Source organism: Pinus tabuliformis, chromosome 1_1 (genome assembly GCF_031772625.1).
Source record: "Pinus tabuliformis cultivar Carrire ecotype Pingquan chromosome 1_1, CPIR1, whole genome shotgun sequence".
NCBI lineage: Eukaryota > Viridiplantae > Streptophyta > Pinopsida > Pinales > Pinaceae > Pinus > Pinus tabuliformis.
The window spans coordinates 391442402-391469203 of record NC_142297.1 but is presented as its reverse complement, the minus strand read 5'-3'; positions in this window follow the sequence as shown (position 1 = coordinate 391469203).

The following is a 26802-nucleotide window of genomic DNA, read 5'->3' as shown; positions in this document are numbered from 1 at the left end:
TTGTCATGTCAAAATGGATTTACAAGATAAAGCATGCAACATATGGAAGTACGGAAAAGTATAATGCTCATTTTGTTGCTCGTGGTTTCTCCTAGAAGGAAGGTATAGACTATGATGAGATATTTTCACCTGTTTCCATATATACAACCATCCATTCGATCATAGCCCTTGCGGCTTCACAAGGATGCAACCTACATCAGATGGATGTCAAGACTGCGTTCCTGCATGGTTCGATCAAAGAAGAGGTCTATGTGGAGCAACCTGAAGGATTTGAGATTTATGATCAAAAATCTCATGTATGTAGGTTGAAGAAGGCTCTCTATGGGCTAAAGCAAGCACCCCGAGCATGGTATGAGAGGATTGATAGCTACTTGATGAAGCTGGGATTCACTAGGAGTGAAGCCAATCACTTTAAGGTTGAAGATGAAAAACCTCTCATACTGGTGTTGTATGTGGATGACCTCTTTCTAACTGGTGCAGACCCTCTCAATCTCAAACGTAAGAGGGAGTTGGCTTCTAAATTTGAAATGAACCTAGGATTGATGCGCTATTTCCTAGGACTTGAAGTGTGGTAGAAGCTAGGGGAAACTTTCCTATCTCAAAGAAAATATGTGGTGAAGATATTGGAAAGATTCGGTATGGTGGACTGCAAGCCTGTAACTACCCCGATGGAGCTTGACTTCAAGAAGTTAAGTAGTAGTGCTGCTGGACCTATTTTACGAAATGCTACCAAGTATCGACAACTCATCAGAGCATTAATGTTCTTAGTGAACTCCCATCCAGATATATGCTTCGCAGTCAAAACGTTGAGTCAACATATGGTTGAACCCCACCACGTACATTGGATTGGTGCCAAGAATCTGTTGAGATATCTTCATGGAACAATCACTTATGGGTTAAGATACACTGCCGGAGATGTGAGACTATTTGGATACACAGATGCTGATTGGGCAGGCAATGTGGAGGACTGTAAGAGCACTTCCGGGTGCTGTTTCTCCTTGGGATCTGCTTTGATATCCTGGATGAGTAGGAAGCAGAAGTCGGTGGCCTTGAGCACCACCGACGCAAAGTATAGTGCTACTAGCATGGCCTCTTGTGAGGCAGTCTAGTTGTGAAAGCTCTTTAGTGAGCTGTTTGGATTTACATTGGATACCACCGTGATCCTTTGTGACAACCAGAGTGGGATTCGTTTGTCAGAGAATCTCGTATTTCATGATCACTCCAAGCATATCTATATCAGATACCACTATATTCGAGATATGGTGCAGCGGGGAGCTATAAGGCTCCAACATATTGGTACAGATGAATAGGTCACTGAAAGTTTGACAAAACCCCTTAGGAAAGTAAAATTTTTGACTTTCCGAGAACAACTTGGAGTTGTTCAAAGACCCTTTGATGAGGATCATGTATGATGCATTGAGCTCTGGGAGCTCCAGGGGGGTGTGGGGTACTTCTTTGATTGACATATGACCATAGGATGATTCACTATCCCCTAGTGGTATACATGTATACCCCGTGGCGACTGTAGTAGGATTGATGTGTTCTCCTGTGAGGCCTGGATTGATGTGTTCTCCATGGTGACTGTAGTAGGATTGATGTGTTCTCCTGTGAGGCCTGGATTAATGTGTTCTCCATGGTGACTGTAGCAGGATTGATGTGTTCTCATATGAGGCCTGGATTGATGTGTTCTCCATGGCGACTATAGAAAGATTGATATGTTCTCCTGTGAGGCCTGGATTGATGTGTTCTCCATGGTGACTGTAATAGGATTGATGTGCTCTCCTGTGACACTTGAATTGATGTGTTCTCCATGGCGATTGTAGCAGGATTGATATGTTCTCCTGTGAGGACGAGATTGATTAAGTTCTCCTATCGAGGCATCCTACCCATGTAGTTTGGGACTCATGGGAAGTACCTCTCATCTGATCAATAAGTAGGGAAATGAAGTTAGGGACCATAGTAGTACCGATGGATGCATCATTGTATCTACCATACTCCCTACACTAGGATGACCTCCACTGATCTAGGATCAATGTTACTGGTATGTGTTGTTGGGAAAAGTATCCAATTCGGAATGCCCCTATCCCACTCTAAGGTGTGATAGTGCCTTAGCAACAAACAAGGAAAACTATTGTCATATTCTTCTTTATGAAATGTAAATGGAGAAGAAGGATGTAACTAACCGGTGTCTTCCGCTAGTTTGTCGATCCAATCACTCTCTCCTTTGTTCGCTTCCTGCTGCTTGCTCCTTCACTGGTCCAGCTTCACCAAGTTCCTGCAAGATCACAAGAGAGGGAAACTACACAAACATAGATTTACATTCATAACTAGTTTAGGATCAGATTAAACTAAACATGCAAATATAACAAAGCATCATTGGTATACAAGCATATAGGAGAAACTCAAATAGTTTTATTGATATGATAATAAATTCCAAGAGGAGATACAACCAAGTGAGTCTCGATCCAGCATCTACCTCCCAGCAAAGGAATCCCTTCCTCTCCTCCAACAAAGCATAAATCACCCAATGTACTAATCTCAATCTCAAACCAACAGAAATTCTCTGCAAAGTACAAAATTCCAGCCTCCTTGGACCTCTGGGTACGAGATCCATATATAGATGTAAGTAGAGAGGATGAGTCAGCTTATGTTTTGACTTGTGGCTTCTCTCTGTCAGTTCTTGCTTCCACTTGGAGGTTGAGAGCCTCTTACTCATCACTAGTCGAATTCATTGAGGCAAGTGTCATTGGAGAAGATTCTGGAAGCTTCCATGGTCTTTCCACCTCGTTGAATGAGCTTGCCATTTGTCATTTCCTGCTCAGCGTACCCTGGTAGTGCATTTAGGTGCATTGCAACGCACCTAGCTAGTGTACTGGGGTGCATTGCAATGCAGGCAGCTAGAAGAGCTTCTGAATTGATCCTGAATTGACTATTTCTGAGTGGTTTTTGGTGGAGAACTTCTGGGAGAAGCTGTCATTGGTTGACCTTGTTCCTTTAGGGGCAGGAACAACTCTTTTAGGGACTTTGGATCCCTTGGTTTATGGAAATTTCATGCTCAATGCTGTAAGACACAAAAATTTCTATAACAGTATGGGACCAATGATAGGAGTGGTACATTCTATGACACTGAGTTCGGGTCAGTTAAGACTGATGGTACGCACTCTGAGACTGACTTTGAGTCAGTGGAGGATGTTACTGGTCTGGGACCAGTGGTAGGATTTGTACATACTATGACGCTGACTTCGGTTCAGTTGAGACTGGTCTGGGACAAGTGGTACATACCCTGAGGCTGACTTTAAGTCAGTATGATACATCCTCGATCATTTCTTCTTCTTCATAATTCAGACAAAAGCATAGCAGAGCAGAATAGAGCAGAGCAATACAGATCAGTACAGGGTAGAACAAGACAAAGCAGAATAGATAGAATAGAGCAAAGCAGGACAAGGGTCAGGCTCTATAGAGCAGTGCATTTGATGGATGAATAGTAATGACCGATAGACATATTGCAGATGAAGTTATCCCTAGTTGAGAGGGAGTGTTAAAATTGGAAACTAGGTCCAAAATTCATGTGGATCATCTTATTCATTACTGATAATATTTTTATTAGATTCCTCTCATCGAGAGGTGTAGGATTGATATAAAGATCATCTGATTTCGATAAGTATTCATGGAGATATGAATTTATTTTTATTATGGAATTATGATCAAGCCAACCTACAACTCATGTAGGTTTAGAAGCCCAACAGTCGCATCTATTCAAACACCAATGTTGTGTATAAATACAGGAGGAATTTTCCTCTTTTGGACTCACTCATCTCATCACATCTCTCTCTCTCTACTGTGCAGAAAAGAGTCTCTTCTCTACTGCACAGAAAAGTGTCTCTCTCTCACACATGTGAAGCTAGAAGCTGCTGAAACTAAAGCTGCAACTGCAGAAGTGAAGTTTGACCTACGTGGACCAAAATATATCCTCATCTAAACTACGCTATAGGTTCATCTGAATCTCCTCTAAAAGCCACAACTTTTGGTGGTGGAATCAAGTCAATTCGACGGTCAGTTTACGAGATATCGACTGTCCTAGTTTGAAGGAAGCTGCTGAAACTGAAGCTGCAACTACAGAAGTGAAGTTTGACCTATGTGGACGAGAATATCTCCTCATTTGAACTACACTGTAGGTTCTTCTGAACCTCCACTGAAAACCACAACTTTTGGTGGTGGAATCAAGCCGATCCGACGATCGGTTTGTGAGATATCGTCTACCCTAGTTTGATGATGAAGTTGCTAATGCTGATGTTGCTGATCTAGGGTTTGCTACTGCTGATATAAATCAGATTTATTGTAATATTTCTCTCTGCTAAATTATTTAAGGTAAAAGAATATTTGATCAAAGGGTTTCCCCACACATTGTGGGGTTTGTCCCCGGCTAGCCGCCACATCTTGTGTCTTTTGTCTTGGCTTGTTTTCTATCGATCGTTTAATGTTCTATCTGCACTTTACTTTATGTACATGTGGTTGCTAATCTATGGAATATAATAAGAAAAAGAAGTAAATTGTTATAAGCATAGAAGATACCATAACTTAACAGCTATCAGTACCAACGTAGCTAGTTCATCTTTTGCCATGACGGGGGCCTTTTCTTTCCAAGCTCTCTTAGACATTTTTGTTGGACTGATGTTTTTGGATTCACTCTGCAAAATGAAACAGAAGGACGTAACAATGGAAAAACTTGTTCAAAGCTAATACACAACACACAAGACTAACAATAGTTAAGCGCAAATGGGGGATACAGATTTTTAATACATTAAGCTACTACGGATGAAATCCTTGAAGGATTCAACCATAATTGCTTTCTTAATGATTTCCCATAACTTCCAATGTGACAATTTAATGCCGTAATAATATGTCGCATCGCAAATTTATAACGGTCCTTTTAAAATGAGCATCGTGACTTCCCGATCGGCAATTAGCAATAATCGCATATCACAGATCAGGAGGTACGAGCATTATGCTTAAATGTTTCCTTTGCATATTTACAATTGTGACTAATGGTGAGCTATCATGGGAAGGTAAATCATTTTTTTTTTCCTTTATCATTGATTTATAACTTTAACCCGCAAATGCTCATAATAGCTCATATTTCACCTTTATCGAAAAGCGTGCTTAATAATGAAATCGCATCAGAAGATTTCAAAGGGGTAATTGGTATGTGTTTTATGATTTCAGCGATGCGCGATTGCAATCGGCTTATTGCATCGGAGGATTTATATGAACACTTGGAAGGGCTTCTTGATAAGTAGCGATATGCGATTTTTCGATGGAGTTATCGCATCGGCGAATGTCAATGGAATACCTTAAGTCCAACATTGAAACAAAGGATTTGCGCAATGCGACATACCCCTTTTATAATTTCTTTCATTCGATAAAGCTTTATGATAAGGTTTTATTGTGATTGAAATCAGATCGGAGCTTATCAAGAGGACTTTCATGGGTTGAATAGATTTTCAAATTGCGATTGTTATTTAACTTATCCTAAAAGCAAAAGACCTATTATAAAAAATTTATTTTCAAATGTTTTATTGATTTTATTTATATTTCTAAAAGGGTACCCATTTCTTATTAAAAAAATTTATGAAAAAATTGAAATGGGGAGGGTTGTTGTATAGCACAACAATTGGCAATTCACTGGGAGAAACAGTTATCTCTTAAAAATAACACAATATCTAAACTTTCTTAGTTTGGAAACAATTGAGGATAAAGAAAACCATCTAAGAATAGCTAAACAAAAATTAACTCTGATTAAAATAACAATTTTTTGCACTTTCTTTTGCAATCCCTTAAAAATAAAAACATTTTTGGTTTCTTCAAGTTTTGATTGGTTGATAAAGATAAAGTAGGGGGCTATTCCAAATTAGCTTTTAAATTTACTCTTTTGTCACAGGTAGTGCCTCTGCTGCCAGCAAACATCTATAGTCTCGGCAGGGTTACCTTTTAACCATAAATCATTCATTGTCCCATCCATCTAAGAGCATAACTTTTGAAAGATAAATTCAAAAATATATGTTTACATATATTTTTTTTATTTTTTATTCTTTCAATTTTTTAAAGATAAAAAGCCATTGTCCTAGTTTGGGAGCCAGCTGATGGCAATGCCATTCATTGATTGTAATTGAATTGAGTAACCTGGCTTGTAATTAGACCCCTTGTCTTATGATTATAAGCCATTACCATGTTTTGGTATGTAGTATTGGTAATGTTAGTTTAATTAGTCCCCTATGATCATGGTAAGTAGGCTCATGATGAGACCTCTTATCTTTTATATCAGACATATTTTAGAATTACACTATGAAAAATCATAAACTTAGTGGATGGTGTGAATGACTTTCTCCTTAAGAGTTTATGGATGACAATTTTAGAGTTATAGATGCTAAGTTTGGAAAATTCTTTACTTTTTACAAATAACCTCTCTTAACTTTAATAAAACTTAGAATGATTTACAGTATTTTCAAGGTTTTGGAAGATTTTGAAAACTTTAAAGAGGTTCTCAGAGTTTCATGTTTTATTCAACTTTCCAAATCTGTAATCATTTCCTTAAAGGTTTCCACCTATTGAAAGCATGTATTTACAATATTCTTTTGAAGAGATTTCTAATAGTAAAAGGCCAATGGAAGACTATTTACAACATTAATTTCTAAAATAAACAAACTTGCATAAAGAATATTTACAGGTAAGAGGGGGTTGCCTCCTTAAGGAAATAATTTATTTAAGATAAGCCTATTCACAGGAAGAGAATCTCTCTTTCCTGATAAATCTTGTAGTATGAACGTTGATGAGCCTATATTCTCAATGATTTGAAATGGTCCAAGCCACAACTTTTGAAATTTGGTATGTTTACCTTTTTGTTCATGTGCTTTGTCCCATTTCAACACGAGATCACCAATTTGTAATGTTTTTGTGCCGGTAGAACTTGCATCAAAAGAAGATTTAATGACTTGTTGATGTTTAGCATGAGTGATTTTGGCCTTCTCTCTTTCTTCCTCTAATTCGAGGATTTGATCAAATCTTAATTGAATACAGGAAGAAAGATTTTCTTCAATAAATTGTACTAGGGCTAGAGATGGGAGTGCTAAGTTTGAAGGTATTAAAGCTTCTTTACCATACTCTAGGTTAAAAGGAGAAGTACCTATTGAGGCCTTCTGAGTTATACGATCTGCCCATAATGCAAATATTAAAGATTTATGCCAATTCTTTTGATTTTGAACAATAGTTCTTTTAATAATCTTAATGAGATTCTTATTAGTTGATTCTGGAAAACCATTACCTTGAGGATAATAATTTGAAGAATATTTAATTTAAAACCTCTCTTAAGAAAAATTCAACTATACTACTCCCAGAAAAATAAGATGCATTATCAAAAATCAGGGCATTAGGTACACCAAACCTGGTAATGATGAATTGATCAATGAACTCAATGATTGCTTCAAAAGTGGCTACCTTTAATGGAATTGCTTCCACCCACTTTGTGAAGTAATCCATGACTGTAAGGATATATTTGTGTTTCTTGGAAGAATGTGGAACAATCTCTCCTATGATATCAAGCCCCCACTGTTCAAATGGTTGCTCAATGTTTACTAGTTGTAAAGGAAAGGCCGGTTTCCTTTGCCTCCCACTAGCATTTTGGCATATCTTGCATTTCCTGACATAATCATGGGAATCTTTAAACAAAGTGGGCCAATAATATACAACATGTATGATTTTGTAAGTTGTAGTATCTCCTCCAAAATGTCCACCAGCTGGACCATCATGTAATTCCTGCAAAACCTTTTGTGCTTCAGTTTTTTCTAGGCATCTTAATGAAATTGAATCATAATTCCTTCTGAATAACACATCATCAATTATTTCGAAGTGTTTTTCTTTTAATCTTAAGGCACGTTTGTTTTTGTAACTAAAATTAGGGGGAGCATACCCATTTCTCAAGTAAAAGATCAGATCATCATAGTGGGATTCAGAATTTATGATACATATCTCGTTCACTTGAAAAGTCTTATCTGAATCTTCATGTTCTAGAATATTAGAAACTCCTACTAATAACTTGCAAAAACCTTTCCCTCTCACAATTTTTGCTGGTTTAATATCAATATCATACTCCTGTAAAGTTGTTACCCAATTAGCTCTCTTTTCTCCTACTTCCCTTTGTACTAGCAATTGTCTCACTGCAGAGAATGGGACTATTACTTTTGTGTGTGTTTTTAGGAGAAATGGTCTAAAGTGTTTGATAGATTTAAACACAAAAAAATCTTGTTTTTCTACTTCCGAATAGTTGAGTTCAGCACCCTGCAAATTGGAACTAAAGAAAGATATAGGTGCCTCTATTTGTTGATCATTGATTTGTGTTAAAACAACAACATAAGATGTTTCAGTGGCCAAAGTATACAAAATAAAATGATTAGAAAAATTGGGAGTATTCAATGCAGGAGCATTAATAATTGCCTGTTTGATTGAGTCAAAGGCTTGCTTTTCGTTATGTCCCCATTTGAAAACTGAATTTTTCTTAATCATATTTTGTAAAGGTAAGACTATATGAGAAAAATCAAGAACAAATCTTTTTACAAAATTTATCTGTCCTAAAAATGATTGCATTGATTTCTTGTTATGTGGCAAAGGAATATCAGAAATCTCTTTTATCCTATCAGGATCAATATAGATGCCATCTTTGGATACAATAAACCCTAAGAGTTTGCCTTCATTTAGAGCAAAGAATGATTTCTTGGGATTTAGAGAAATCCCATACCTTTTACATCACTCAAAGATTTGTTTTAAATCATGGAGATGATTGGTCCTTTTCTTGGAAAAAATAGTTATGTCGTCTAAGTAGACAACAACTGACCTATTGATCAAACCTTTGAAGGCTATATCCATGGCTCGTTGGAAAGTAGCTCCAACATTTATCAAACCAAAAGGAATTTTCTGATAAGCATATGTTCCCCATTTAGTCCTGAATGTAGTTTTTAGTCTATCATCTGGATGCACCAGTATTTGATTGTAACTTGAAAAACCATCCAGAAAGGACATTAACTCTGAACCAGCTACTGATTGAAGTATCTGCTCCATTGTTGGTAATGGGAAATTATCTTTTTGACATGCCTTATTGAGATTTCTAAAATCAATGCAAATCCTAATATCACCATTCTTTTTCCTTACAGGTACTAAGTTTGAAACCCATTTAGAATGTCTGACCAGGAAAATTATCTTAGCTTTCAGAAGTTTATTCAACTTTGCTTTAATTTGGCTTTCCAGATTTGGGTGAATTTTCCTTAACTTTTGTTGTACAGGTTTCTCATCAGAAATCATTGGAATCGTGTGTTGAATGATAGAAGTATCATAAGTTCTCAAATCTTCATAATTCCAAGTGAAAACATTTTTGTATTTGTTTAATAATCTGATGAAAGCAAATCTTTCTTTTGATGTGAGTTCAAGCCCTAGATTGACATTTTGTTGTTTGGCCTCAGTGCCAAGGTTTACTAATTCAAATTTTAAATTATAACTTTTAAGTTTTGCATTAGTGACCTTTTTAAATCTATCTTTGATGTCATAGAGATCTTCTAGCTTGACCACAGATTTAGGAATAGAATTCTCATTTGGTCTTTGTTTTAACTGAATATCATGATCGCTTTCATCAATAATCTGATCATCATAAGATTTTTCAAAGATAAAGAAGTTTAAAATGTCTTCATCATGATTAAATACTCGCCAAATGGTGACATTGTCTAGGACAGATGGCCGAAAAATTAATTCAACTGAAAACCTATCTGGACTATAATCCTCTGATGGGAGGAGCTTAGAAGCAACATTAGCCAATAAATCAGCTGCTGCATTCTGAGATCTAGGAATAGGAGAAATGTTAAATGCCAGAAAATGAGTTATGAGGTCTTGAACAAGGGATTGATAATGTTTGAGATGTCCTGAAAGGCAATGGATAGTGTTTCTTACCTGTTTGATGACAATCTCAGAATCACCAAATACTTTCAGATATTGAATATTCAGGCCTATTGCTTTATAGAGCCCTTGGATCAATGCCTCATATTCTACAGTGTTATTGGTACACTCAAACTCTAGCCTACATGATAGCATAGGTTTTTCCCCTTCTAGACTAACTAAAATACACCCTGCTCCTGCATCGTCATTGGATTTTGATCCATCAAAATATAAAGAACAAAATAAAGGCTTATCTACATATTTATTTACAAGTTCATTAGCAATACTAACACATCTTGAGGTATCAGCATGAGAGAAGTTTTCAATTTGTGATATGATACTGTTAACAGGAAAAGGCGATGGTTGAGCATTAAAATTTCCAAAGAAAGACGTAGCTGAGTAATTTCCAAGAATGTTGTTATTGAAAGCTATTGGTTGGTTTTCTTGTTCAAAATCTGTTACTATATGGGTCATGAATTTCTCTCGGTCTATTTTGATTTGATTTGGTTTCCATTTATAGGGAAGCCACATGTGAGACCAATCGGTGGAAATGTAACCATGGAGTTTTTCTGACCAGTCCTTACTTAGAATTAAACCATATAACTCAGGGATGTCAGCAATAAATATATCAATTCTTTGAACTACTCTAGGATCAGCCTATAGCCTAATGGTAACTAAATTAATCTCTCCTAAAACTTGCACTTTAGTCCAATCTAATTGAACAATATGAACTACTGATTTCTGGGGCTCAACGTTTAATTTAGAGCAATTTGAGGCTGGCATTATATATAATGAAACCCCTGAATCTATCATGCATTTATGCAAATTTCTATTATAGATCTCATAAGTCAAGAGAAAAGGAGGAGCATGAGAATTATACCTATCTCCGATCAAAACAACATCAGTAACATCGACTTTATTGATGGTGTTTTACCTGATCCTTTGGCCGCTTTGGATAATACACTGGTTGGAAGAGGAGAAGAAGGTACAAAATTTAACTCTTTAAGTAACAATTTATGTTGATTTTTTAGCTTGCTAAGTTCATGTAAAGAAATATTTGCTCGAGTCTTCTTCATGTCCTCCACATTGTTGTAATCCATGGAGTCAGAGACTACTAATGTTTTAGATGATGAGGGTGAATTGGAAGATGATGGTTGATTTTGGGTAGGCACAACTGGATTTTTCTTCATGGGAACTTTGTCTTTAGTGACAGTGCTTGAATTTTACTTCTTTGGATTTATTTGAACAAGTTCTACTGCATTTTTATGTCTGGTATTTACTGGGAGAGCTTCCTGTTCACTTTCATTGTCAGAGTTGGGCAAGATAAAGTCCCACATCCCATGACATTCAACTATTTCCTCTTCTTTTGTTTCCTCCGATGATAAAACTGTGTCTTCATCTCATCATCATCTTGATCTGATTCTGCATTAGATATAGCATTAGGTGGTTTTGGTTCATTTGACTGATTTCTTCTAAAGTTTCTAAATGGTTTTTTAGTAGAAGTTTCAGCCACTTGTTTTTTTATTTCCACCATTTCATTAGACATAGTTTTCAGAACCTTTTGTAAACCTTCCATGTCATATGGGTCTTTAACTGCTTTCTTCTTTGAATCATCTTTGAAAGTAACCTTTTTTTATTTTCTTTCTTCAAGGGCATTTTTCTTTTCCAAAGCAATGATACGTTTTTCAACAGTGATCGCTTCCTTCATATTTTCTGCTAATGTAGGCTTGGCAACCCTATCAACGAAAATGGCTATGTTTGAAGGTAAAGCAGAGATATACCATTCACTTTGGACTTCTTCACTAGGCTTGGATGTTGCAGTAATTTTATTCAGTAGTTTATTAAATCGAGATTTCAAGTCTTTGATGGGTTTCTTTGATTTAGATTTCAAATTGGAGAGGTCATTAATCAAAGTCACTCTAGACCTATCATCTCCAAACTTGGTTAAAAATTGTTCCTGAAAAGCATCCCAGCTATTGATGGATCCTTGAGGTAATGAAAAATACCACGATCCAGCTACCCCTTGTAAAGTATATGAGAAAATCCTAACAACAATATCTTCTTCTGTTACCCCATTCGGGTTTATGGACAACATAAATTTTTTTATATGTTCTTCTGCTAATATGCTAATGTCTGGATTAAATTTTGGTAACCATTTTTCAGGATGAGCTGGTAATTGACTCAAGGGTGTAGGCATAGTGAGAGCTCCTGGATTTTTCCATGGCCTTGGTAGAGGTTGATTATGTGCCATTGTTGAATTAACAGTAGAAGAGGGTGAAGAGACAGTTGAAAGTGATTGGGTAGAGGATGATGGAGTACCTGTACCCTTATGGATTATGATCTTGAGTCGGGAAGTGGATGGATGACCTTGCACTGGTTTAGATGGAATGGATGATGATGAAGAAAGATTCTCACTCTCAAACTCTAAAGGTGTCTTCCTAGCTATTTTTCTACTTGGCAGAGGAAATTCGGTTGGTGGAATACCAAGATTTTCACTCTGAGATATTGTAAGAGGCTGGGCTGGAATATTTAGCGAAGTCACACTACCTTGGGATAACTTAGACTGGTCTTGGGATATTGAAAACCCTTGGATTTTATGAATCAATTTCTAAACTTCATGGGGTTCAAGAGAAGAATTTTCAAGTGTGTTTAAGTTTTCAGCAGTGGGTGTTCTATTTTCCTTTCCAACATCTCGCTTAAATATAGGAGATTTAGAATGCAAAGGAGAAGTTGGAGGAGATGGTGAGGGGGTTTTACTCTTAGAATGGCCTATGGATTTGGATTTACTCACCATTCATAGCTTTGACCCTCCTTCTAGTGCCAAAAATGTTGATGCCTCTAAAATCCTAGCACCAACATTTGGGGATAACCACCCGGTCCAGACCTTAGTACAACTCATTTTCCATTTGGCGTGGTGGCTCCGACTGGATATTATGGGACCATTTTCCCTTAATGAATGGTTTAATGGATGGTTGTTTGGTAATGTATAACAGAGAGGGTAAATGTTTTATCCTGTGACTCAAAGTGTACAAATATATTTATATAGCCCAAGTATTCTGTAAACAATGAGATTTCTAATTATTTCTAACAGATCAATAATCATATAAATGAATTACTAATCAATAGAAAGATGAAATCATAGATAATTATTACTTTTTCTAAGAAATTAAACAAAGCAATTATTAATAAAACATTTCGCATTCATAACAATATATATATTGCTGACATATATCTTCAAAGGATAACAATTCTAAATCTTCAGAAATGATATGACAAAGAATTATTTGAAAAAGCATATATGTATATATCAATAATAGCAACTTTTAAAAGGAATGCTTCATCACATAAGGAAATAAGGAAAAAATAGTGATAGGAATACTGCATGCATTTGAGTCCTTCTGATGTAAATAACACTCTGATTCCACTTTCTTATTTGAGAAAACTTCTAGGAAATACAAAAGTGCAGGTCTTGAAAAAGCATCTTTCACAAAAATGTAGAACCTTGATCCACTATCGATAAAAAAGTATTTAGAAGTACAAAAGTGTAACTTCTCAAGTCAAATCTTATACAAATTGAGGACCCTTTCTTAATAGACATGAAAGGGTTTAAATAATCAAAATAAAAACTATCTGTTAATAAAAATCGCTATGAGTTGTTAAAACTATAAACATGAAAATCTGGGATTTGATTCATGAACATAACAATGCGATATCCTTTGAACTGATATTTTGTATCTACTTGTTATTTTGCGCTTGCAACTGACAAATTGATAGCATTGGTTGAATTTCCGAAGGGTGACTCATCTTGCAATGTAGTTGGGTTGTGTACGTAGCGTCAGAGAGTTCGGGAACCATGAGATTGACTGCGTCCGAAACATATTTCATTGCCATCTTCTGGCTATGCTACTTGACTAGGAAAAACCAAAATTCATCCCATGTCAATTTTTTCACCTTGATGATTTGTTCTTCTCTACTTGCCAGCTCCTGTCTCCATTAATCTTCTAGTGCTTTTTCTTTCATGAGTTTTCCTGGAGAGAAGTCGGAGATCAAGTTAGCCATATACAAGCTATCATTTACTAACCTAATTACACTATTCATTGTAGCCCTGGCTCTATAAGTCACTCTTTCTGCTTTTATTAACTATGATTCCCACTCTGAAAACAAGATTTCCTTGTGCGATTATTGTATTTTTGGTAAATTGGAAGCCATGCCTTCTTTTGAATTTTTCCAAGAGAGAAAATTTGTTATCTTATCATCAACTTTTTCAAACTCTATCCTAGTGTCAACTACTTTTTCAATAAGTGATGCAGAGATAGCGTACAATGGGTCAACCAATGATATTTTATGGCAAAGGATGTTTAGATGCCGAGATAAGGCTTTAGTTACTTCCAAGGCTTCCTTCTTGAATTCATCAACCTTTGGATAACCCTTGAATCTTTCTACCTGTAATTGTAGCTATGCAATTTGTTCTTCTTTAGATCTCTTTTCCTACTATACTGCCACTTGAAGCTTGTTGATTTCTTGAGACAACTTTTGTTGTTTCTGGATAGCTTGCTGATCAATCTTTTGCTTCCCTAGATTCAATAATTCTTTTAGTTGCTCATTCTATTATCTTTGTTGTGATAGATGTTGCTCAAGCTGACTAATCCTTTGATGTTCTTCTGTCGATTGCCTTTCAAGTTGGGCAATATTTAGATCATTTTCCCTAATTAGTTTGCTGACTTCGGAGGCTTTGTCCATTGTTGCAGCTATATAATCACCAACATACTTAGATAACTTGGTTAAATCCTCAGAAGGATTGACTTCTGAGTCTTTCAATACCACATTCATCAGTTTGACATGAGGTGTTGAAAGAGGTCCTTGGTCAAGTTTCCTCCTTTTTCCTTCCCTTTTGACCACAACCCTATGCTTTAGACTATAGAATACATCTATAGGTGGTATTTCTTCTACCTTTAATACAATATCTTCTGTAGGATTCTCAGGAATTATTTCAATATCCTGCTGAATGTTCGGTATGTCGACTAGCCCTTTAATTGGAATATTAGTAACAACATGCTCCTATGTTGCAGGTGATTTCGGTCTAGTGAGGTTTTGGGAGTCATTCTAGTTCTTGATCATTTGATCGAACTACTCCCATTCCTTGATTAAGGTGGCATCAATGTTTACATTAGCATCTAGGAGCTCAGTCATCCCTTCATTTGTCTGGTCCTTCTCGGGTCTTTTATCCCTTTCAAGGCTCTTTTCTTTTTTAGGAGTCTTCTCCTTTTCAAGAGTTTTCTCAGTAGTTTGTTCTTCACTGTGGGCTTCTTACCGCACTATAGGTGCAGTGGCCAATAAATCTAGAGGTAGTGTTTGTAACCTTTGTGCCCTGAACTGCATAAATTTATCTCTTCCTCCTGCTCCTAATTTGACCTTTGCTAGATGTTTTACGCATGAGAATACTTCAGCTGAAGTGAACAAGTCATCGTATTCTTCTGTCTCACGTTCAAATTTGGCAATCTTCACCTAACTGGTGAAGTTGTAAGCCATTGCTCTTGGATCATACTGTCTCTTTGGAATGACTACTAACTTGAGAATTTTTATCTTCTCTGTTTCTTTCTCTGCATGTTTGAAATCATGCAGTGTGTAAGTACCATAGCGAAGGGGAAATGGAGGCCACATTTGTTTCTTGGACTCTTTGAGATTCCTTGACATTCCTGTTTCTGTTATCTGGTAAGCTATTTCTCTGGCCAACAGCTTATCAGGAATGTACAAGGGGAGAACATGTGGATCTGTGGTGCTACCAAAAAGTCTGACATAGGTGAACATTTCTTCACCAAACCAACTGTCGATTGATGTTAGGTCAATGCTAGCCTCATTGGATAACTGAGGAGCAGGTTTGTTGAATATGGCCTAATGGACGGGTAATATAAAACCATGAAAAATTCTATATATATGATCTTTATAATGGGCCTTCCACAAATACTTATGATAAATGTGAATTGGAGTTGGGTCTTGAGGATTCCATTTCCAACCTAGGATGGGGTAGTCAGAATTGAAACAGATGGTATCCATGATGTAGGCGCTCATATAGAATGGAGGTATTGTACGTGTAGTTACAAACCTATTTCTTCTATAATCAAGGATTTGGTTGGCCATTTTATCTGATAAAATGGTTGCCCAATCCATGATATAAGAGTGGATTGTTGCTTCCATTAAAGGCACCATTTCTATAGTAAACCTAGCTGAATCAGAGACTCCAAAGAGTCTACATAACATAGCGCCAACATAGCAATAAGGAGATTCCAAGGAGTCTACAGAGTACATACCAGAAGATTCATGCTTATGTTTGTTCGAGAAATGTCTCCATTGCCTGATAGGGTCCGACTCTATATCATTCTCCTTGGCGAAGGCTTCTAAAAATGCTTTATTGTAATGTTTCTGGGGGTCCAGCAATTGATACATCTTCTTGATATCTTCTGCCCTGAATGTCCCGAACATCCTTCCATTGGTTGTATAGAAGGCCCTGTCAGTTATGTTGATACTTTCTATAAGCCATTTCACCATGTCATTGTATGGTAATATTTTCGCTCGGGCTTCTATTCTATGGAGGAAAGAGCTGGCTAAATCATAAAGAGTATTTTCTTAATTATCAGTGGAACTAGCCGTTGCTCCTTCTTCTTCAACTTCACTTGGATCCTCGGCCTCAAGTAAATTATATATACCCTCCCATGAAGTCTTGCCGAGGCCTGCACAGGTAGTATCAGCTATCAGTACCAGCTTAGCTAGTTCATCTTTTTCCACGATGGGGGCCTTTTCTTTCCGAGCTCTCTTAGACATTTTTGTTGGACTAATGTTTTCAGATTCACTCTGAAAAATGAAACAAAATGACGTAACAGTGGAAAAAATTGTTCAAATCTAATACACAGCAGACAAGACTAACAACAGTTAAGCGCAAGTGGGGCATACAGATTTTTTAATATATTAAGCTACCATGGATGAAATCCTTGAAGGATTCAACCATAACTACTTTCTTAATGATTTCCTATAACTTCCAAGGTGACACTTTAATGCCATAATGACACGTCGCATCACAAATTTATAGTGGTCCTTTTAAAATGAGTATTGTGACTTCCTGATCGGGGATTAGCGATAATCGCATATCATAGATCGGAAGGTACGAGCGTTATGGTTAAATGTTTCCTTTGCATATTTGTGATTGCAACTAATGGTGAGCTGTCATGGGAAGGCGAGAAGACATTTAAAACTAATAAATCATTTTTTTTTCTTTTTTATCATTGATTTATAAATTTAACCCGCAAATGCTCGTAATAGCTCATATTTCACCTTTATCAAAAAGCGTACTTAATAATGAAATCACATCGGAAGATTTGAAAGGGGAAATTGGTATGTGTTTTATGATTTCAGCAATGCACGACGGCGATCGGCTTATCACATCAGAGGATTTATATGAACACTTGGAAGGGCTTCTTGATAAGTAGAAATGTGCGATTTTCCGATGGAGTTATCGCATCGGTGAATGTCAATGGAATACCTTAAGTCCAACATTGAAACAAAGGATTTGTGCGATGCAACATACTCCTTTTATAATTGCTTTCGTTTGATAAAGTTGTATGATAAGGTTTTATTGTGATTGAAATCAGATTGGAGTTTATCAAGAGGAATTTCATGGGTTGAATAGATTTGCAAATTGCAATTGTTATTTAACTTATCCTAAAAGAAAAAGACCTATTATAAAAAATTTATTTTCAAATGTTTTATTGATTTTATTTATATTTCTAAAAGGGTACCATTTCTTATTAATGTTTTTTATGAAAAATTTGAAATGGGGAGGGTTGTTGTATAACACAACAGGTTGTTGGCCAAATATTCTGACTTTATATGGTCAAAAAGTTGTCAAGAGGCCTTAGACATTTTAAAGGGTAAGTTGACCACTACACCAATTCTTCGAGGCCCAAACTAGGCCCTCCCTTTTCATATTCATGTCGATGCCTCACACAAAGCAATAGGAGAATCCTTAGGACAGGTAGAGGATAAATTTCCCTATGCCATCTATTTTATCAATACTTAGAACCTGTCAAAGGCTGAGTTAAATTATACTGTGACCCAAAAGGAACTCCTAGCTGTTGTGCATTCATTAAGCAAATTTAGGCATTACATTACAAGATATCAAACATTTGTGCATACTGACCAGGCTGCAATCAAATATTTAATGAACAAACCAGATTCTAATGCTAGGATTATAAGATGGTTGCTTTTATTATAGAAATTTGATCTAACTATTGTTGATAAGCCTGGTAAGGAAAATGTTGTTGTAGACTTTCTATTTAGGATGAATCTAACTGTAGATAAAGAAGGAATGGTGGATGACTAGTTACCAAATGAGAATTTGTTTATTATTTCAGTTCTCTCCCCATGGTTTGCTAATATAGCTAACTATTTGGTATCTACACAGTTCCCACCAAACTTGCCCTCCAAAGAAAAGAGAAAGATAGTCAGGAAAAGCGCCCCCTTCACTTGGATTGGGGGAAATCTTTTCAAACATGGCCCAGATCAAGTCTTGAGAAGGTGTGTAAGGGAAGAGGAAGTTTTTGACATCCTTTTGACTTGTCATGATGGGCCTTTTGGAGGTCAATTTGCAGCAAAGAGGACAACATTCAAAGTGTTACAAGCAGGTTATTATTGGCCCACTCTTCATCAGGATGTGAAAAAGTACATTAGTCAGTGTGATCGATGACAGAGTATGGGAAAGCCTACTTTAAGAGATGAAATTCCCCTACAACTTCAAGTGAATTTCAAGCCATTTGACACGTGGGGCATGGACTTCATTGGGCCTATCAACCCTCCTTCAAAGAAAAAACAATACATTATTGTGTGCACTGATTATTTGACTAAGTGGGTTGAAACCAAGGTGATGAAGGCAACAAGAGAAGAGAAGGTGGTTGAGTTCCTAAGGGAGAATGTATTCTACAAATTTGGGTACCCTAGAGAGCTAGTCACAGACCAAGGCAACCATTTTACCTCCAACATGATTGAAGACTTGCTCCGCCATCACAAAATCAAACATAGGACCTCCACTCCTTATCATCCAAAAGTTAATGGGCAAGTGGAGGTGACCAACAGAGCACTGGAGAGCATGTTAACCAAGGTAGTGAGCAACATCAGGAAGGATTGGGTAGAAAGACTAGTTGAGGTCACCTGGGCCTATAATACAACATGGAAGACCACCACTAGATTATACCCTATTAGTGGTCTATGGGAAAAAGGATTTTTTGCCCGTTGCGTTTGAATATAACACATTGAGGATGGAAACACAATTAGATTTGGATCTCAATCATGCACAAAAAGAAATATTGTTCCATTTGAATGGCTTGGATGAATTCAGAATATAGGCCCTCCTACATATGGAGATAGTTCAGCTTCAGAGGAAGATCTGGCATGAAAAACATATTAAGGAGAAGCAATTTCAAGAGGGAGACTAGGCATTTTTATATGATTCTAGGTATAAAGACTTCAAGGGCAAGCTAAGGACAAGTTGGCTCGGACCTTATGTGGTGGAAAGGTGCCATGACAATGGTTCAGTGCATATCAGAACTATAGATGAAGAAGCCATTTCATTGCTAGTTAATGAACACCGATTGAAAATGTACAAGAGGCCTTTATCAAAACAAGAGTTCATTGACAATATCAATAAGACAGTGATGATGGTGGAGCAAGTTCCAGCTCCTCCCTCATCAGGCCACTGAAAAAGAGAAAAAAAAAAGGATTCGGGTGAAAACCTCCACGAGGTGACTGAGTCCCATCTTTGGGTTGAAAACCTTGTGAGGCAGCCCAAGGATGAGAAAAATGAAAAGAAGAAGAAGATCCCTGGGTGAAAACCTTCCTTGAGGCACCCAGGGAAAATATCTAGGGTGAAAACCTCTCTGAGGCAGCCTAGTTGTTTTGGAAAAAAAAATATAATAATAATAATAAAAGAAAAAAGAGAAAAAAAACATAATTGTTATTTGTAGGTGGGTGAGAAAGACAATCAAGGAGAAAAGAGAAGATCTAAAGGGAACCCTACCTCACATATATTCATCTCCTCCACTCCTTACCATGCATCCCTCCATCAATTCATTTGTTTTTTTGCTTCATATCTTCAATTTAAGGTGAAGATTGTGTTTTCTACAGGATCCCCTGAATGGTAGATTGGTTAGGACCCCAAAATTCATTCGAGACATGATCTAACCCCTCACCTCATCCATTACCATCATCCCTGCATCCACACACACTCCTACACCCTTTCTCCATTCATTGCATCATCCTCATAGCCCCAGCCAGCAACAGGACATTAGCTACAGGACATCCTGTAGAAAATCCTATGGCAGCCTATCCCACAAAATATCAATCATCAACTACAGGTCTTCACTAGGATGATCCAAGAGCTCCACAATAGTAGCAACAACATCAGATCTTTAGTCACAGACACCTGCAAAATCCAATAAACCATCAGCAGACAGCAGAGGAGGAAGAAGAATGACCATCAACAGCACCTCTGATCTTCGACAACTGTAGCATGTCATCAAGACCATAGGTAAGTATCCCGCTCACTCACTCATATGCATCATTTGATCAAAATTTGTAAGAGTCGTGAGGTAGTTGGTTTATATGTGAAAAGGTGGTTTATAAGTGAAAAGGTGTCCAAAAGGAAATTATTTATAAAATCAAAAGAGAATATAAGAGTCTGAAAACATTCATTTAATTTTGATGCCATTCAAATCCGATGTAAGGTGGAGCCCTGACCCATATAAATGTCTGAGCGATAGCACAAAATTTAAGTAAGTGTGGGTTTGAGAGGCAAATAAAGTGTTATGTGGGAGAGCAACTAGCACGAGTTATAACTCAAGCTCAACCCTCGTAGTTGACCATGATGTCAAGGTGTTTGACCAGGATTTATGGCCTAAGATTGCTACGCAAGTTCAAGCCTAATGAACATCCCGTACAAAACCTACCCCTGCAACAAGCCACCCCAATCACTCCACTCCATCTCATCTCCTCCACGTCATCGGCCACCCTCATTCATTACCATCCACCTCATTCACTATACCCCGTCACCTCATCTGCCATTCCATAGATATAGTGTTGTTTATGGCTAAGAAACAATAGTTCACCAAAGATTCATCATACCCTATTTCTTGATGCAATCACTCGTAGACTCCGGCAACAAAGTAAAGGAAGGGAATTCCCAACAATTGGCTCACCATGGGTTGATGAGGATCCTCATTGAGGATGCCCTCCAAAACCTCAGGATCCCTATAAAATGGTCAGTCTTTAGAGGCTTACCAATACAGGATGACATTAAAACCCTTACCTATGATGTTAGTCCTTTTGTCAGTGAGGAGGAGGCAAAACAAAAAGAAGAAGATACAGAGCTAGATGGGAATGAGATTGATTAAGAAGGAAATAATACAGAGGAACATGATGAAATAGAAGAGAAGGAGAATGAGGCTAAAACAGAGGAGGAAACGAAGGAAGTGTTGGCTTGTTGGGACCTGACCCAAGTTTAGAAGTGATTTAGCCAAACAAATCCTGAACTACCAGCCCTTTCGACAACAGTCCGCGTTGTGCAGACTGAGGTCTCACCCGAGCTAGTATGGGAGGGTGCTGGAACCATGTTTTTGCACCCTAGGAATGTCTTGATGAAGGCTGGGAAGTTCATTAACCAATCCTTCATGCTTGCACTACTTCGCGCAACCATCTGTCCTTCGTAACTTGTGCAACTGCTTCCGCGTCTCTCTGTAAAGAGAGCGACGAGGTGTTGTCTAGATCCTTAATCCCGACTGTGCATTTATTATAGATCTTAAATTAATTATGTGGGCCCAATATTCTCATTAATCATTCAAAATTCATAACAAGTGCACGCAATAATGAACCATAAAGAGATGCATAAAGATACCAGAAGCAAGACACTGAATATTCCAAAATTAAGCTATCTTTTATTAATCTTATGTTTAGATACAATCCCAACTCTGCCCTACGTACTCAGCTGTAGGGGTCCGCACACACAGCTGCGGACTCTACCAGGCCTCTGCGCACTTAGCTATAGAGCCTCTTACTACTACTACAACCCAAGACTCAGACTTACAGACTCAGATCCAATTTATCCTCCAAAAACCCATATCACTTCTTGAAGCTAAGACTTAACTTTACACTTAGAGCCTTGCTCTATTTATACAATCCCATGGTCCGTGGACCATGGGTAGGTCGACATATGATACATTACATTATATTATTTTAGGGCAAACAACCCTAGACTCTCGCGCTCCACTCCCGCATTTTGTGGGGTCTTTACATTACACTTGACCAAAATCTGGGCTTCAAGCCCCAAAAAACATACTATGGGGGGATCTGCTACCCAACAGGCCCCTAACAAAATCATCATGACTCATCCTGAGTCACTCTGCTGATGCAACAATATTCATGCGAAGTCCATCTAGTTGTGCCTATGCTTCACGAAGATCTGTAGTGCATTTATCTGCCATCTGCTGGATCCATTCTGCTTGCTCGACTGAATGCTCAGTGTCAGGGTCAAATCCTTGTCTCAGGTCACACATCGCTTTCATTTGCACGAGTTTAGTTTTCCTTCAATGTTGGCCGTGATGAAGAAAGCTTCATCAATCCAAGGCTAGATGTGTGCTTTCATTATTGCCTCTATTTGACGCGTTGTGTCCACTTGCTCCTTCAATGCCTTTGCTTGTTATAACCTCACGAGCCGCTGAGTTAGCACCACTGTCTGCACCATCTCACGCATGCTATCATATTGCATTTGAAGCTCCCATGCTTAGGTTTCCAACCGCTGTATGGTGGGGTCCTCCTGTAAGGTTGTGAGGACCCCAAAGGATTCTTCCAACAACATGGTGCAGCTCTACACTACCTATTCAATTTTTTCCAACCCTTTTTAGATATCGCTTGCACGCTGCTCTCTAACTTCTGGGGGTGTGGAGGGTTGTGCCTTCAATCGCAGCTCAGGAATTTTCAGGTTGAGGTCCAGCTGGATCCTTGTAGCTTCCTCCTTTGCCTCACAGAATCCACTGGCCAACTTGTGGATCTGCATTCCTACTGACAGATCTGTTGTAATTTCCAGTTCTGCGACGCGGTGACATGCTTCCTCGACGATCTGCTCCAATTTCTAGTTTTGGACAACCGCTTCATCGCGTTGTAGGCTAAGATGTTTTATATTGATTTGTTGTTCACTTATAATTTTCACTGCACGTCCCTCTCTAGCGCGGAGTTCTGTGGTCACTTCATCCTGTAACTGGTATAAAATCTCTCGCAGAAGGGCAGCCAAGTTTAGGCTGAATCCCTTGATCCATCCTACCATGGCTATATCCTCGATGTTTTCCGCTGTCAGTGCTCCTTCCAGTAGCGTGACGGCGTTGGCCATTTTGGCCCGCAACAATTTCTCTGTTGCCTATGCTCCCATGGCACCATAGACGGCTACCATTCTTCCTTGTGGGAGTCGCACTAGAAGTCCCTGCAGTTGTGCCCTGAGCACCCCCAACACATTCTACTTCTCCGTCATTGCTTCTTGGAGCACCTCCCTAGTGACCTTGCAAACTGTGTCACCGATGTCATATAGATCACCCTCTGTCAATGTAATAGGCTTCCCATCCAATTTGGAAACCTTGGTCTTCTTCCGTGGCCCTGTTCATTCTGTCCTGTGCGACCATTTCAATTGTGTAGAAGTAGTGCTTGGGTCTACGCATTCTGTCATATCATCTGTCCCATGTCTTGTGGTCAGGTTCGAGCCTCCTTCCTCTTGCGTTGTGGTGGCACCTGTTGCTGTTGTTTTTTTGGCTGCCTCGGTCTGCTCAGTGGCAGCCTTCGCTACTTCGCGAGAAGCCCTGACCTCCTCGGTGAGTTGCTCGTTCCATTTCTATTGTGCCAGCATCCTGGTGGTATCCTTCTATATTTGTATTGCTACCTTATCATGCACTACCAAAACCGAGCCACGCCATTCGTGTGGCCATGAGTCGAGCACCGCGAACACTCCATCATCGATTGCGATGAATGGGAGTTTGGTCCAGTTCTGCTCCGAGTCCTTTTGCGCCTTGATATACACATTGTGCATATCTGCCTTAAAGTCTGCAAAGCTCCGTAGGCTGTCGTATGCCGTGGTGGATAGGCACGGTTGTTTGTGGATCCACATTTGTATGCTTGCCTCCATGAGTATCCAGAAGATCTTGATCTCACAGATGCGCATGGCGTGCCTTGTTTCCCAAAGCGACATGTATTTCGCTACCTGTGGCAGGTCCTGGTCCAGGGGAGGAAACTAACTATCCTTCGACAATTCCCCTGCAACTAATAAAATGGATAAGAGAAACCATGCATAGTGAAAGGTCTTACCCTACTCTTGAGCCTCCTTGTAGTTCGTCAGGAACTCCTCACAGAGGAACTGCGCCGAGTTAAACTGTACCCACTCGGTGTATTTTTTGGCCAGCGTGATGACCGTTGTTGGTACCTCGTTTCCATGCCATTTTCTCATCACTTTTCCTGCCAGTAGCTTAATGGCTATGCACACCCCTTTGTCTTGGATTCTTGTAATCACATAGCCCCTCTACTTCTTCTCTAACTTGTATTTCTTCTTCATGGCTTCTGTAAGCACCAAGTCTCTGCTTTGGCCAGCTATTTCCACGAGGTCCCTTCCGTGCAAGGAAGGTTTTAAATCCTATGAATCAGCTCCGCCGTAATGGGAATCAGCTCCTCCAGCCACAAGTACCCCTCATGCACTAGGCAAAGCAGTTGCCTGATGACTAATATCGTGATTGGTGCCTGGTGAAAGTGCGGAATCCATAGTAGGTGGAGTAGCCCAGCCTCCTCCACCTCGAGCAGCCATTTTTGTGGTTGCAGCGCTGTAGCTACCCCCTTCTTGCTTTGTTTCACAAGTTGGCTAGTCTCCAGATGTGGGAACATTTCACTGTCCATGAGGTACCAATCCTTAAATTTCATCGTGGGTACGCGGCCCAAGGCTGAACCCTCAAATAGAATTCCATCTGGGAGGAGTGGGGTTTCGAGTGCATTCTTAATAGTGTCCATGTCCTTGGGTACTTTTGCCTTCCCTTTCTATGGGGGGACATATTTGGGCAGTTTTTCTATAGCGCACACTGGCTGAATGTCTTCTGCCACTTCTTCATCTGGTTCAATCTCTTCTACAAAGGCCTGAAGATCCTCCTCCTCATCGTCTATCTCAATGTTAACCGTCTTTCCCTTATCTTCCATACACAGTTTACCAAACTGTGGATTTCGCAGAGACATACGGACTAGTCCTACTGCTTGCAGATCCTTTTTGGCCGTCAGCGTCTGGGGCGATTTAGCAATTTCTGGTGCATTCCCTACCAGTGGCATAGATCTCTGTGCAACTCCCTTGGTTATTGAAATCATTCTAATAAAGGAATCATGTGTTTCCTTTGGCAATGCTTCAAACCACAGACTTGCTCTTACAACCTGAAAACTCGTCAGGTTCATACCCACTTGGTAACGCAACAACTGAATTCTCAAAATGCCAAGGGTTCTTTGGTGGAGAGCCACCTGTGATTTATAGGCCCTTTTGAATTCAAATTCGTCTGTTCCCCCCATATTAGGCTCATTAATGCGAGAATGGCAGTAGATAGTCACAAATCTAGTTCTGAATTTGTGTCTTAATTTCCTATCGTCCGCTCCTCATTGCCTTAAATTGGACATCTTGTCATGAATAGTGACACCAACATCACTTTCTAGCCTGCCCACATGGCAGCATAGCCCCTTCTGCGTGAACGCAACCTATGCGTCATACTGATCCTACGTGTAGCTTCCGTGTCACGCAGCTCCCATACAAACTCTTTTATAGTCCCACGCTCTCTTTCAACTGCTTGGAGCACTTAAACTATGCTTCCTTCGGATAGTAACGTGGTCACACTACTGGTGCAAGGCTTCAAGTCACCTTCCAAACTAGTCCGTGGGCCTTCCTTAGTTACCCTCATGCCATTCAGTGCCTTAAATTGTTCCTTTTGCGGTGCGCTTCCCTAGTTACTTTGTCTGATAAGGTGTGGTCGCAGCGATCGTAGTATAGCCAGGAATTCTTGGCAACAATCTTCTAGTGCGATGGTAGGGATGCCCATACATTGCCCTTTCGTTTTGTCGATGTGTAATGCTTGTGCGGTTTTGGTTTCCGGTTTTCTGATATATGTGTCCATTAATATGCTTTGCTGCTTCATTCGTACCTGATATTCTTTGAGTTCACGAAGCTCAATGTTCCCTTGCTGAATGGCTTCTTGATTCTGAATATGTTCGTCTTCGCACAGCTGCATATTCTCTTCACTCTGGTCCTCACGTGCTGTCCCAATTATGGGAGTTATTGCGTGAGGATTCCTTCCCAAAGTTATGGCCTCGACTTTACTCATCATCTCCAGAATCATTCCCACGCTCAAGTTCTTGTGCATGGCCCCATAAGCCCATTGGACCACTGGCACGTAGGTCCCAATCAGTTTGTTCTGCCTGGTAAACTTTGTTCATGATTCCCCATAGCTTTGTGAATGCTCCGACGTGGACTATTTGTGGTGTGCATCGCTTTTCCTGTTGTCATGTCAGGTTCTGATTTTCGATCCTTAGTCTGGGATGTGCTTGCACAACACATGACTGCACCCATCGACATAGGTGGGTGTGCAAAACTACTTCGTCCTGGTTGCTCGGCTCTCATTCGACTCTGGGGACATCCAAATTGTAAGTGCATCTGTCTTCTACATTTGTCCCAGTTTCTAATAGTCTTCTGATATGTACTCCATGATCATGCAGGTATTGTGCGCAGTGCCCATT